This window comes from Taeniopygia guttata, chromosome 2 (genome assembly GCF_048771995.1).
Source record: "Taeniopygia guttata chromosome 2, bTaeGut7.mat, whole genome shotgun sequence".
NCBI classification, from domain to species: domain Eukaryota; kingdom Metazoa; phylum Chordata; class Aves; order Passeriformes; family Estrildidae; genus Taeniopygia; species Taeniopygia guttata.
In genome coordinates this window covers 114,181,838-114,195,935 of record NC_133026.1, presented here as the reverse complement: position 1 = coordinate 114,195,935, position 14,098 = coordinate 114,181,838, and the positions used below count along the sequence as shown (strand labels likewise).

The window sequence follows — 14,098 nt, the reverse complement described above, 5'->3', positions numbered from 1 at the left end:
CAGGAAAATATTTGCTAACAGGAGTTATTTTTTTTCTTGTCTATGGAATAAATGTATATTGATCATCATTAACCATTCACTGTTAAATAATGTAAAACAAAAACACCCAAAACAAACAAAAAAGCCAAAGAAAATGTCAACATATCATAATGAAACTATACTTGCATGTTTCATTTGAGGCTTTTATTTCAATAGACAAGCCCTGGGAGTTAATTAATATACTTTCTTCTTATCTGAAACATTAATCTGATATTTGTTTTAGAAGTATTTGGGGGGAAATTACTCTATAATAATAAAGCTGTTGCTAGGAGGCCTGGAGAAACCTAAACCAATTTGGCTTGGAGAAACAGATAATCAGTGTCTTAGTGCTTTCTTTCTAACGTGCCCCTCGTGCTTTTACCCGAGAGCAGGAAATCAGTGAGTGGAGAATAAATCTCCATTCTGATTGTTTACAGAGCATAATGAGGGCCTCGAGCAAAGAAATGCATCATTTGCTTTGTACCTGCAGCTGGACTGCAACGCATCCCATTTAATACCCGTGAATACCATGCCGGACGTGGAACAAAAAGCCATCATTTTAGATGAACACACCATGACTCTGCAAGGGTATAATTATTTGGAGGAAAGTTTAAAATAGCCCATCCCAGAAAGTGTTTCTGGTCCTTTCAGATTTTATAGCAGTGGCCTCAAATTACAGTTCTCTCATTTTCATTTCTCTAATTTTCTTCCTCAACATCTGATCCTGACATAATTTGCAGTCTTTATTTCTCTTGTCTCCCCCTTCTTCCAGCTCCTGTTTCTTTTATTTTTTCTTCAATGCATGTCTCATTCTGGAGAGAAAGACTGAGATTTTGACAGCATTCCCCTCCCTCCCCACTCCATAAAAAAATATATTTCCTATGCTTTCAGCTGTGATCACTCAATGGCTGCATTTTCCAAGATGAAGCCTCTCTGGGGTCTTCAGTGATTCCCTGGGCATCTCCAGATTCCCACCCTGTATTGCTCACCATGCCTTCCCTGTAGCATGGCTTATTCTCATTCTCTTTCTCACCTCAGTACCTCTGACCCTCAAATCCAAAACCTTTTTTCTCCCTGAGCATGGTGTGTCTCTGTTTCTCTAGTACTCTCTCTTGGATGTCCCGTGGTTTCTCAAGGTCAAGCAGCTCTAAAATGGAACTTCTCTTACTTCTTCCTAAAATGCCTTCCCTCTCCCACTGCTCTATCACCAATATTAGGTTTGATCTTTCTCACTTTGTTCTCTTCACATTAAGACTTTCACTGGTTCTTTTTGCTTAATTTGGAATATTCATAACAGCAGCCCTTTTTTAGTGGATATGTGATAAAAAATAACTAACACTGACTCTCTCATAGTTAGCATTAACCACTTCATATTACCCTTCTTTTTTTAACCTTTACAATAGATGCCATTTCAAATAAACTTTACCCAACCTAAGGCTCACACACCACAACCCCTACAGATTTTGCTCACATAATTCAGACTTCCTCACCCTCATTTTTGAGATTTCTTGCAGCTTCTATCTGACAATGTCTCATCTGACAATACCTCATTCCCTCTACTATCCTCATCTGTCTCTAGATAATCCTTAAGATTTCTCTTCATCCCTCTTTTTCATGGCAGTCTTCCCTCTCCAAGTAAGTTTACTGCTCCTTCCTTTCTTGTACTCCTTTTTTCACCTCAATTCTCTAAAGACATAAAAAATACTTTATATTAGAATTAACTATTAAGAACAAAAAACCCCAAAACTGGTCAGAGCATGCTTTTGACTTCTGATATTTACAAGTCAAAAGGAGGGCAAGAAAGATATTTGTTGCATTTCAAAGCAAGAAGAAAATACATTGCTGTTTTTCTGTTGTTGTGTGAGGTACCACAAAGGGTTTCTTGTAAGTGGTATTACCTATGCTAAATTTCCTGCAGTCATACTCCAACAGTGAGACTTTAATTTTTCTGTTGCAACAGTAATTTTCTCAAAGACTTGATCCAACAAAGTACTTAAACACTTGTTTGTGTTCAGACTTGTGAGTGACCTCACTGTAGATACTAGAATTGCACACCTCATATATTGCAATTAAGGAGACAAACAGTTGTTCTACTCAAATTGTGCTTTAAGATAGCTTAGTGGTTGATTACATTCATTTTGCTTTCAGGACACAAAAGAAATCATTTAAAGAAACCTATCTTGCAAGATGTTGTATTTAAGCAGATTTTTCAGGTTTTAAAATATTTTTAGCTGATGCATTACCTTTATTCTACAGATTGAGACATTAGTCTTCTGACTTTTAAGGAAGTTCACAAATAAAATAAAGAGTATGGTAAAAAAAATGAAATCTCCTTATACTAACACCTGGGATTGAAAATTCTTGCAGTTTCTTCTCTATCTCACATGAAAAATGCCTTACCATAATGACACATTTTAACAGTGTGTTCCTTTTAAGGAATACTGATTTCCTCAGAAATAAAGATATGGATAAATGGATATTGAAATGTAGGAGCATATGTCCTAGAACATTTATTGATTAAAAAAATGCTTGGTGTTCTTTCACAGAAACTACTGCAAACTATTATAGCTTTAACAGCGGTTCAAACCCTTCAAGTCTAATTGCATTGTGTCTGGTGCCAACCCAAAAGGTCCAACTGCATGCAGAAGAGAACATAAGACATAATATGTTTGGTACTAAAAAATTGAGATATCCTTAAAATACCAGACAGCATAGGAAGAATATTTAGAATACTGAGTAGCATTTATATAGCACATAATAAATTTTAAGCTTACAAAGGAAAGAAACTTTTCTTTAGAGTTAAAAACAACTTTTTTACTCTTTTAAACATTTGCAAGTCAGTATTTCTGCTAATAGTGAATAAACCTTCAAAATTCTGCTGTGATGATAAATACTTATCCCTTCCTTAGGGAAGGGAAGTTTCATGAGTTGATCATAAAATGAGTGTTCGACAAACTCACAGAGAAACTGTGAATTCAGCTGAAACAGCTTGGCTCAGTCTTCTGGATTTTAACCAACTTTTTTTCCTCCCAGAAGTTACCCTTTTTTGGATACCTTCCTCCAACAAATGCCACCCTTTCAGATCTTCACTGTCCTTCCACATATCCTTTCCCAGAAATTACTGCCTTAAAGCATCAGAATCACCTATTGCTTCAAAAGATAAATCACACTGAGACAATAGATCTCAAGGTCACTTCCCAGAATCTTTTCTATTGATTAGCATTAAAAACTATTAGATGTCTGGCTGTGTGAGTGCCTGTTAGGCTACTGCTAGCAACTTCTGAGATTTTAGCCTGTTTTATGGAAGAGCACATATAAGTTTGGGTCTTTTTCTTCTAGGTATACTATTGCTACATTTAAATATTACATAAGGTATGGGCTGGGAGCAAACCAGGGGATTTTCTCTTGTGGTGCACTGTTGATGAAGAGCACAAAGAGCTGAGCTCTGCATACCCTGAGTGTGCTGGATGAGAGTCAGCACAGCTCTGCAGCAGAGAAAGTCCCTTTCATCTGTGAGATCAGAAGTTCAACCTCTGTGCCGATCAGACCACTGAGGCTTTTAGCAGGGAAATTTGGATTTATGTTCTCATTTTTAAATATCTTGGTTTGTGCTTGCTGCCAACTCTAGAGCATCTCTGGGCATTGGGAGGATGAGTGTTAAGGAAAAGTGTTGACTTCTCAGACATATGGGAGAGTTGCTGGTGTTGTCTTCTGCCCAGTGCAGGGAAAGCACTGAGGACAGTGCCTTGAGATCAGCCTCCTGGGAGCAGGCTCCCTGGCCAAATGCCATCTGCCTAGAGATCCTCTTCTTCCAAAACAGTTATGAAATCATTTTCCCTCTTGCTGTGGTGGTGGTCAATGTGCTGCTTCAAATTTCTCAGTTCTTGTCAAAGCAGACATTTCTGTGATGTTACTGTATTCAGACTTTGGGTAGCTCATATTTCTGAAGAAGAGCTGTGTACGGTTCCAAAGTTCTTCTCTGTTCCTATCACATAGGGGGAATAAATACTGTGCAGTCAGTTTTTCAATGCAGGGGTTAAAAGCTGCTGACTCTGTTTTCTGAACTGGGGCCCCTGTTCCATCTATACACGTGCAAGTGACACTCATACCCACAAAACTCACTTAATTGAGGACTGAGTCATTCCCTCCTACATTCAAACCCATGCTCCCAATAGCTGGTACACCGAGTCTTTTGCAGCTTTTCGAGTTTTGGGAGGGTTTTGGTGGAACTTTCTGGGGTATATGCTATATATTTCTTGTTAAATCATGGTCACAGTCTTCCCTAACCCTGACATACCCAGTTTCTACTGGCAGGGCATCAATAGCTTTTCTTCCTGTTGTCAGTTCTGCTACTGTTTCTCTTATAAAGATGCTTCTGGGAGATTTGAGAGGTTTGATTCCTTTAGACAAAGATACCAGCATCAGCCTGGTTCCCATGGCTACAGCTCCTCAATCTCTACTCAATACAGATTTTTCAGCCACTCTCATTCAAAAAAAAAATTAGTAAAATAAAAATAATTCCCTTATCTCTAGACACTGCAAGTTGAATTGCAGCTTCCTCTTGTTATTCACACTGGCAGCAAGAAACCCTAAAGAGAAAAAGAAACATGTGAGTGTAAAGACTCATCATGGCTATTCCATTCAAGGCTATTGCTGTCACAAACACATCATAAAATCCTTTACATAAATCTGCCAGGATCCATCATGAAATAATTCCTAGGGTTTTTTTCTCTCATCCTTTCCAGCTAGAGGATTGAGTGGATAACTCATTTTTCTGGTTTCCTCAAATAAATTTGGTTAAATTTTTGGCATTCTCAAATCAAATGAGTAAAATGAACCGGATTAACTAAAATCAGAGCATTTTATTCCCTGTTTTCACACTGAAGAACAAAGCAAGCCAAAATAAAAACATTTCATTTTCAATTAGAGTAATTTTAACAACTCTCTCAAAAATAGAAAAATAGATATAGCTCTGAGAACCATATACAGAATAAAGTAAGAAATTTAATTCCTCTTCTCTCTTTTTCAGGCAAGCCAAAGTCCACTTCCCTGACTGAACAAGAGTTTTTTTCCTTATTTCAATAAATCTATAAGGACTTTGCACAAAACCTAACTTAGCTTTAACAGTTTTCTTCCTACATCATATCATATTCTCTAGTGGAATAGTTAAAGCAGCCTCCTGAAGTGTACTTACACTGGGAGAAAATATCAGATTCAAGCTTTTCAGGTCCAGAAAGCATCCCAAACCATTAACTGGTCAGTGAGGATTTCTTCTCATTTCTAAGTCAAGTAATACACATGGGCAAAACTCAATGAAGTGTATAACTGTCTGCGGGGTGAAGAAGTTTGCACTACTATAATTTAATAAACTGTTTTTAAAACTCTCTAGTCCTCTAGAGTTTGGCCAAGACAGCACATAGAATTTCAGAGGAGAACCAATTAATACCTCACAGTCATGCATTAACATGCCATACAACATCTGAGGGCCCAAAATACTTGATTTGAGTATAATTTAAACAAGAACAAGTGTAGAATGTCTGCGGGTTTCACACTGATTTACCACTGTATACATTGCCCAGACTGCACAAAACTCTAGAAAACAGAAAAATCTTCTGGTAGCACAGTATCAATGACGGCTGGTTGAAACATTGCTTGAAGCTAACACTTTGTGAAAAAATATAGGACTTCTTCTGAACTATGAATAAAATAGTAGCACTGTATATAAAATACAGTGCTACTTGATTTATTTTTCTCGGAACTGATGAAAAATATTAGCTGAACTAAGGAAAAGCAGCCAGTTTTAGATACTAAAAATTGATTAGGTAACAGAACTACATTTAAATTCAATTACACTGGCAGACCTTTCTAAAGACACGGTTGCTTTTGGGACAAATATGAGGTGAAATTTCAATGTGTAGGATTCCTACACAATATTCAGTTTGTTCTTTGTTGGGACTCTGGATTAAATTGACCCTCAAAAGACTTCTCCTGCAATGACACAGCTCTGCTCCACCAAGTGTCTGCCCTCATGGTGGTTTAGCTCTCTGATTCCTCTGAGGGATTGTTCTCCTAGTGACAGGCTGTCTAGTGTCTGGGTTCCCCCACATACCTCCCCTTGGCTCGTAAGGAATGTGTACATCTGACTGGGATTTGCGGATAACAAAGGACCAAGCTGGAATAGTTTCTCCGTCACAGGTTCCTGCTATGTGAGGATCAACTTTTCACCATGTGTGTGACAAGGCTGATGTTTTTCAAATCTCCTGCATATGTGTGGTACAAGTGGTCTCTGTGCACATTAAATACACAATCGGGGTCACTGTGGACCATCTGTGCACCACACATGGGGAACCTGACACTTTCTTTCATCATTAAGCATGATATTCATGCAATACAAAGCACAGGCTTAAATAATGGTCAGAGTATTATGACTAAAATGAAGTCAACTCACAACCATCCACACTCCTTCCATGCTGGGATCTGCCTCAGAAATCTTTTCTTCCCAAAGCTGTGAATAAAAACAGGTTTCATTTGACCATTTCACAAATTTATCTGACCAGAAATATGCACTTCTGGGCAATTCAACCCCTCCTCAGCAGCACATTAAAATAGGTCAGATGAGCTGCTGCTTAAGACTGCCTATTTCTCTCTCTTTTTTGACAGAGAGCCTAGAATGAAAACCTAAGCAGTGAGCACCCACCTGCCAAGGGCCATTACAGCTGGGTGAGAGGCATCACACTGTCTTTCAAAAAGATTTTAGCTAAATCTAGGTCCTTTTAAAATGCTCTGTGCTTTTCCAGGGCTGCCTGCCATTGCATCTGTCCTGCCTTCAATCTGCTTGCCTCTTGCAGGAGCACCTTCAGGCAAGCCCAAGGCCAACAGCAGGAGCTAACTCCACTTCCACAGTTTTCCTACACATCCACCATCTGGCTCATGGACTTCTGGGGGTATATACCCAGACTTTTGTACCTCTTGCAAGGTCTCCTCATCAAGTCTGGCCTCCCTATATCTAATTGCTTAATTAGCAGTTCACTTCCAACTGCTGCTGCCACCAGCATCTTGAACTGACTGCTTGGGCACTGGCATTAAAGGAGAGTGAATGCAGTAAGAAGTCAAATGTCAAAGAAGACAGATGAGACTGGATTTTGCTCTTGAAACAGGGAAACCAAAGACTGTACCTTCTAATGAAGGTGGTGAATGTATTTCTGATGAAATACATTCTGTGTTCATTTTAAACTACTAAAATGTTATTTTTCCCCAAATTACAAGGAATTTTTCTTGGGAGGACTATTTTGCCTACTGTCAAACTAATGGATCTGGATGTTGGTTTGAAGGTAAAAATTGTGCCAGGGGCTCCTTCACCATCTTTTCATCTGGAAGAAGTGGAAGTTTCTCTCAAAAGTCAAGCTTACATTTATATGCAACTTAGAACTTAACTACTCTCTCAAAATGAGCATTTACACTTTTCAAATCATTAACATCCCCTTGGATACCAATTGCAGTAAACATCTAAAATGACAGCTTTTCTCAGAATTTTCATTACTTTAAGATGCAATTCAAAGTGAAACTGTCTGTAATTTCAGGCAGATCAATGAAATCTACCTTATGCCAATTTATTCAAGAATGTACTCATTGAGTACAATTTAGGAAAAAACTGTTAATTCCCCAGAATTAGGCTTCTTAAATACTTCCAGGTACTGCAAGTTAATTTTGTTTAGTGCTGGAGAACAGACCTGTTTCCTGCTATATTTTTGAAACCCTACAATAGCCTTTCATCTCACATCTGTGTAACTGAAGTTTCAGTTAGGGTTATTATGTATGGCCTAATCTCTGTACAACACAACAGGACCTTTTTAAAGATCTCCATGGCAAAAGAAATACTAAGAAATCAGTGCAAGAACTACTCACTACATTTCTGAAGAATCTTTTGCTATCAAAGGTATGTTAAACATAGTCTGTTAAATCTGTTAACAAGTTACTTCCCATTTAATTGTTCCCTGGAGAGTCATTGTTCTTTCATATGGTCTCTTTATAAAAATAATATACCAATAAAGTAATTAACATATGTAATATAATGTTTATTCATAAGATGTTCTCTCTACAGTAAGGCATTCTGATATACTCCCCTCTCTGAAGGTCTCATGAATTAGTAATTAAGGAGGACTTATTTTTAGAGTTTTTTATTTAAACAACATTTTCAGACATGTAGTGTGATTCTTGCTGTATCTTACACAGAGACAGGAGTTGGATTAGATGATTCTCATGGGTCCCTTCCAACTCAGTATATTCTATGATTATGTACTGATAATTTTCCCTCATCTCACAAACTTGAGAAACTAAATCTAAGAAGCTGCCTGCTTCAAGGGGAGATTTCTCTCCTTTCACTGATGAATGGGATGTCAAGGCTGCTCCAGACCATAGCCAGAAAAGCGGAATGCACATCCATGAAGAGCAAAGAGAACAATCCAAGGGGGGTGGTAACTCTCCAGTAGATCTTCAGCAGATCCAGATGCTCTAGGTGACATTATATTTTGTGTCTTCCAGCTGCCTCTATCTTTCATGGGGATGAGCAATCCTTGCTTATTCTTGAATCCTGTTCAGCTGCGGAACATCATGTCACTTTGGCTGGAGTGAACACTTTCCTTCTGCGACAGCCTTGGGTGAAAGTGGAAGGGCTCATAAGGACTTGGTTGGTACTCTGATATCTTTCTGGTTCCCGATCTATTCCTCTGTAAAATATTGAGGGTACTCATAAATATTCAGAAATCAATTATGCACTCAAAATTTTAGTATTCTTCAACTAAGTGAGCTATATCATCAAGTTTAGTATGCTAACTTTGGGGAATCCACTTTTTTCCCAAACCTTTTTCTTTAAAAGGCTGGCATATATCACTCATCTATATCACCCTACAACTCCATGGTGTGTTATACATTTACTATATCACATATTATTTCAAGATCAACATCCTGTTTTGAAGTTTTGCCTTAGAACAGGGTTGACACAAAACTGTTGAACCACCCTACTACTTGGATTGTAAACACCAGAATTTATGGGGTGTCTATGCTACAGAGATTGACTCTTTCTCTGTTGGATAGTATGTGCCCATTTGTGTTTTGATATGTTGAAAAAAAGTGGGATTGCTCACAAGATCTGTAAATGACAAGTAACACTTCTAGAACTGAGCTTACATTGCTCACCACCACCACCACCCAGTTCTAGCATTGCTCTACAGGCATTTACACATTTTTCTTTCTTTATTCACCATGCTTCAATGCTGGCCTATTGGCTTATTTACCCAATGAAAAACACATTCAAGTAAAAACAAAAATAATTCTGTGTGGACAACTCTTGTTTTGATCATACTTTTCCAGACTCCAAGAATACAAGAGATTAATTTGGTTAAGGTAGTGGTGAGAGGATTTTGTGATTGTTGTGAAGATCTTTTGTGTTGAAAGATTTTTATGATTGTTACTTTTTGTTAGAATGCAAGTGCTTTTATAAAAATGTTTGTTGAAAAAGCATTTTGCCTTCTGCCTCATTGCTCTGATAGTACCTTCCACTGTGTAAAGTTGCATTATATCCACTGAAAGACATAAATGGAGCATAAACTAATATAGCAATGTGTAAAGAGCCAGAATGCGGATGTTTGAGAGATCCCATCACATATGCCCTTCTCGAGTCACTGACAGTTACAGTCAGACATGATGCTGATATTTGACCTCCATTTCATAGGACAGGGTGAACGGCTGACAGATGCTGACCTTACAGGCTTGCACATCTGCAGTGCTTCCCTGCCATTTGTGCAAAATATCTTTGATTAGCTCATTTTCAGACTGTGCTTCAGTGCCCATTTGTTTTGCTTTGTTCCTGACAAAATGCAGTACAATCAATCTGAGTACAAAAAATGTGATCAGTTATTGGTTAAGTAATTGGGAAATGATTGGATTTTACACACTTTTTAACATAGTGTGTCAGAATAAGAAACACAAACACATCACAAGGTTGTTTTGCATATGTTCTGCATTTTTAATAATCTTTGAAACTGAGGCTCCCTCTTTTATTCCATGATTGTAATAATCTGGATTTATTTTGTTCCTGGTAATGAAAGGAAGTTGTGTGCAAATTCTATTCCCAGACCAGCCAGATTAACAACTGTAAAACCCTTCAACCCTCTAGTTGGCAAATGATTTATTGACATGACATTCAAATGTGTTTTGCTTCAGCATTAATGACAGGAGTTCCAGAACTTGTCACTAAGGTGATAAATGGATCCTTATAAGTACAGCCTTGAAAAACTGGGAATGGTGCCATTTTCCCCTTCAATTTATTGAAATTCACCTCTCTTTACATTTACAGGAAGTAACAACTTTTTTTTTTTCCATGCTGTAGTTATAATATATCACCATTTTGTTTATGAATAGTTAATTACTGTATTCAACCTCATGTTATTGGAAGGATATGGGTTAGTACACAGGAAAAGCACTCTGAAAACAGCTGTTGCTGGACTGATTTTTTTTTTTTTTGACCTTGAAGAAGATAACTGGAATGAATAAAGCAGCCTAATGAAATATAATAGTAGTAAAACTGCTATGGTCATGAAATGCACTGACGGCACATTTCCTAATGTGTCTGGTTTAAGCATATCTATTCAAGCTTATAAAAATGAGGAAAAGACGTTCCACTTCTTAAGGAAAAGTTGTTCCTCTACTGAGAAAAAAACATTGACACGGTAGTATATAGCAGTTGATGAAATATTTATGCAGATAAAAAATAACAGATTTAAACATGTTGTAAAAGTTGGGGCTCTCTGATATTTGCAAAAGGAGGATGTGAGAAATGGTAAATGTCACTCTTTCTTAAAGCACAGAGAGGAATTCCATTTATTTTATATCAGAAGATTTTACACTGAAGATTCATGTGTATTTGTGAAAAAAAAAAAATCACCAAAACAATTTTAGTGAATTTCTTATTTGGGATTTGGTTTCACAAAAATATTGTGAATCCAAAAAAATTAGTTCCATTTCCAAACTAAAAATTTCAGTCTGTTCATTCTATTATGGCTGTTCTTTCAGCAAACTGATTTAACTTGTAGAAAAGAATTCTACACTGTTCAAACAAAAATGAAAAACTTTTGTGCTGAAAGGTTTCAATAATTTCCATTTTTTCTTATTATTAACAGTGAACAAGTTGAGAAAATTTTCCTGATTGACTGTTTGACCTGGTTTGGGTGAGAAAAATTACTTTTAAAATAAACCTCAGAAGTTTCCTGGGACACAGAGACCATTTTTATTTTTGTGTATTAACAAAATTTTGTAATAAACTCAATCTGTTCATTTGGGTCATTTGGTATTTTGAAAATGCTCTGCATTCCAATGTCCCTGATAGGTTCATACTGTTTGCTGGTGTGGGTAGGCAGTATGACACCAGCTGGGTATTTCACAGTTCAGACACTGCACAGCTATCCAGGCAGGCTGGAAAGACCCAAGTGTCAGACTGCAAAGGAGGGAGAAGGCAGGAGTAAGAATCCATGCTGACTGTCCCAAATTCACTTCCTTGCAGGAGGGACTATTCCAGCCTCCTCAACTCGTTGCCTTAAGGTGCCTAAACTGAGCTGCTGTTATTCAGATAAAAATTAGGGCTTCTCTGCCAAAGAAAGCAGGAGTAAGCTCAGTGTGAGTGGATCAATTGCTCTGATGTAAAGCTCAGTACAAAACGCCACCCAGACTAGGAACAGCTTCTGCATCTCTAGCACAGGCCATCCATTACAAACCCAACAGCCCAGGCACTGTAATTAATGCAGTGCCAGTAGTTTTTAAGTGCAACTGTACTTTATCAGAACTTTAATGTGAAAAATTGGATCCTGGGAGAACAAACGTCCCTTCTCCTGTGAATCTGCAGCTCTTGCACATAGCAATCCTCCAAAATTCATGCATCTGGAAAAAGAATAAGATGAAAGCAGAAAGTGATCTTGCATGTAAAAAGCTTAAAAGTAACTGGGAATTTACTGAACTTTGATGTACACTGAAAATGTTTAAATATTTAAATGTCTTAGAACATTTTTTATTAAACCTTTTTCTCCCATCCTTCATAACAGTAGTACAGCAATAACTCTATTATTGACTCTTCTATAAAGATTTATCTTCATCTTGGACAAACTCATTCAGATTTATAGCTGGTATATTTCTAAATGCCGTTTATTCTGGAAAATGAGGCCTGTTCCTTAGTCAATTAAATTTCCATGTAAAACTATCTGCTATGATTCCCAGGAGCTTTATTCCATGTGAAAAGTTAAAGGTAGGTTTCCCAAGTCTTATAGGAAACTCTCCTACTGTTCAATAGTGCAGGATGCAATTTAAGGTCAGAGTTAAGAGGAAAATATGAGCTGTTTTATACAGAACAGAAACCACAGGCCTTGCAAAATACCAGTAAAGTTTCAGTGCTGTGAGAAAAATAGTAATGCATTTTTTTATTGTTATGAAATTCCTGATAAAGGTTGAAATAGCTTTCATAGCAGAGATTTAAATAAAGTTTCTATTACACTACTTCCTGGCATTTGATCAAGTCAGATGGATGCAGACAACATGTAATATTATCAACATCAATCCCACATTCAGACTATCCAAAGCGTCTGAAGACATCTTTAGGAGTGGTTGGGGATTTTTTGGCTTATTTGTCAGTACCTATGGTGTAAACTGGAGATATAATGATGCTGTAAAGTAGCTCATTCTGATAACAGGTAACACCTTACACTGCTTTTAGTCTGTGTTGCTCATTGTTGGCTCCTTTCAGGCTGACTTGTGTTGAGGTGTCTGTGAAATGCTGGTGAATAGGTGTGGTCCCCAGCAAAGTTGGCTGTTGTCTTCTGTAGCCTCCTGTGACCTGTTTTCAAGAAGAAGGGCAGGTGGAGAAGCTGTGATAAAGAAAATGGTTAAGATTAGGATATGATACATCAGTTTGTTTAGGTATGTAGTGCTTATTATATGCACTCATATATGATTTGGAAGTAGGGGTGATTGCTGTGGAAAAGATGAGTCAAGGTGACTTAGAAGAACCAGAGGGCTGAGGATGAATTCAGACCTCAGTTACCCAGATGAATGATGGCATGTGAATTTCATGCCTGTTGATGAGAAAAGTATGAACTACCCAAACATCAGAGAATTCTCAATTAACCTTATCAGGCCAGCAGAGAGTACAGGTTCTCGCCACAGCACCATTAGGGCTCTGCTGAAAGAAGTCAATAAAAGACAGGATTTGCTGCAGAGATAAGAATAGGATGATAAACTTCAAAAGGTATACTGCTGTAACCAAGTGTGCTTCCCCATCTAAAATACAAATAGCACCGGAGAGAGGAAAACATCAAGTTCAGGAAAGAATGGTGGAAAAATCACCCTGCAAAGCGGAACTCCCTACTACAGAAAGTCAATGGAATCAGGAATTTAAAAATAATTTTAATGTGATTATAAATAATGACAACAGCTTTAGGAAATAGCTAGAAAATCTCATACATAGGCTAATCTTTACTGGATCAGGAGGAGACACAATGATGAGGGACAACTAACCCACTTGCACTTACTGAGAAGTTTTAAAATCCTACATTGAAACATCTGCTGAGCACAAGTTGAGAGTATAGGTTAAGGATGGCATTTTTAATGTAACAATTCCTCCTATATTGCTTAAACATTAAATAGGAAAGAATGGTACTGAGTCACTAATATAGTTGCTCATAACTTTACCCCTAAAACACCTAAAATTTATTTTTCAGAATTCCCTTGAATTTATATGAAAAGTTAATCTTAACATGACTTCTTTGTGGTTGTTCAGACATAAATCAAAAAGGAATCTTTCCATCAAAAGATCAGCACGCGAGCAAGCCCTGAATGCTGACCTCAGAAAGCTAGCCTTGTCCTGCTACAAAATTACACACTTCTGTGTCTCTGCTCTGAATAAGCTGTTAACCTTCACCCTTTTCCTAGCATTAGCAGAAATAATCATTGGTACTTATCATTGTTACTCATTGTTTTCAAAACACATGTGTTTTGAAATCTTTGCCTTGAGAAGATTTTGCAAAAATTGCATATGTAT

At 37.4% G+C, this 14,098-nt stretch overlaps 1 long non-coding RNA gene across 1 annotated transcript; it reads right to left on the bottom strand.

Moving 5' to 3' along the window:
* Window positions 1–8,072: 8,072 nt before the first annotated feature.
* Window positions 8,073–13,101, bottom strand: LOC140682420 (uncharacterized). The gene is made up of 2 exons (XR_012054146.1): window positions 12,765–13,101; window positions 8,073–11,949 (listed from the first exon to the last, which is right to left on the bottom strand). It is a non-coding gene; the product is annotated as an uncharacterized lncRNA (long non-coding RNA).
* Between the last annotated feature and the right edge of the window lie 997 nt (window positions 13,102–14,098).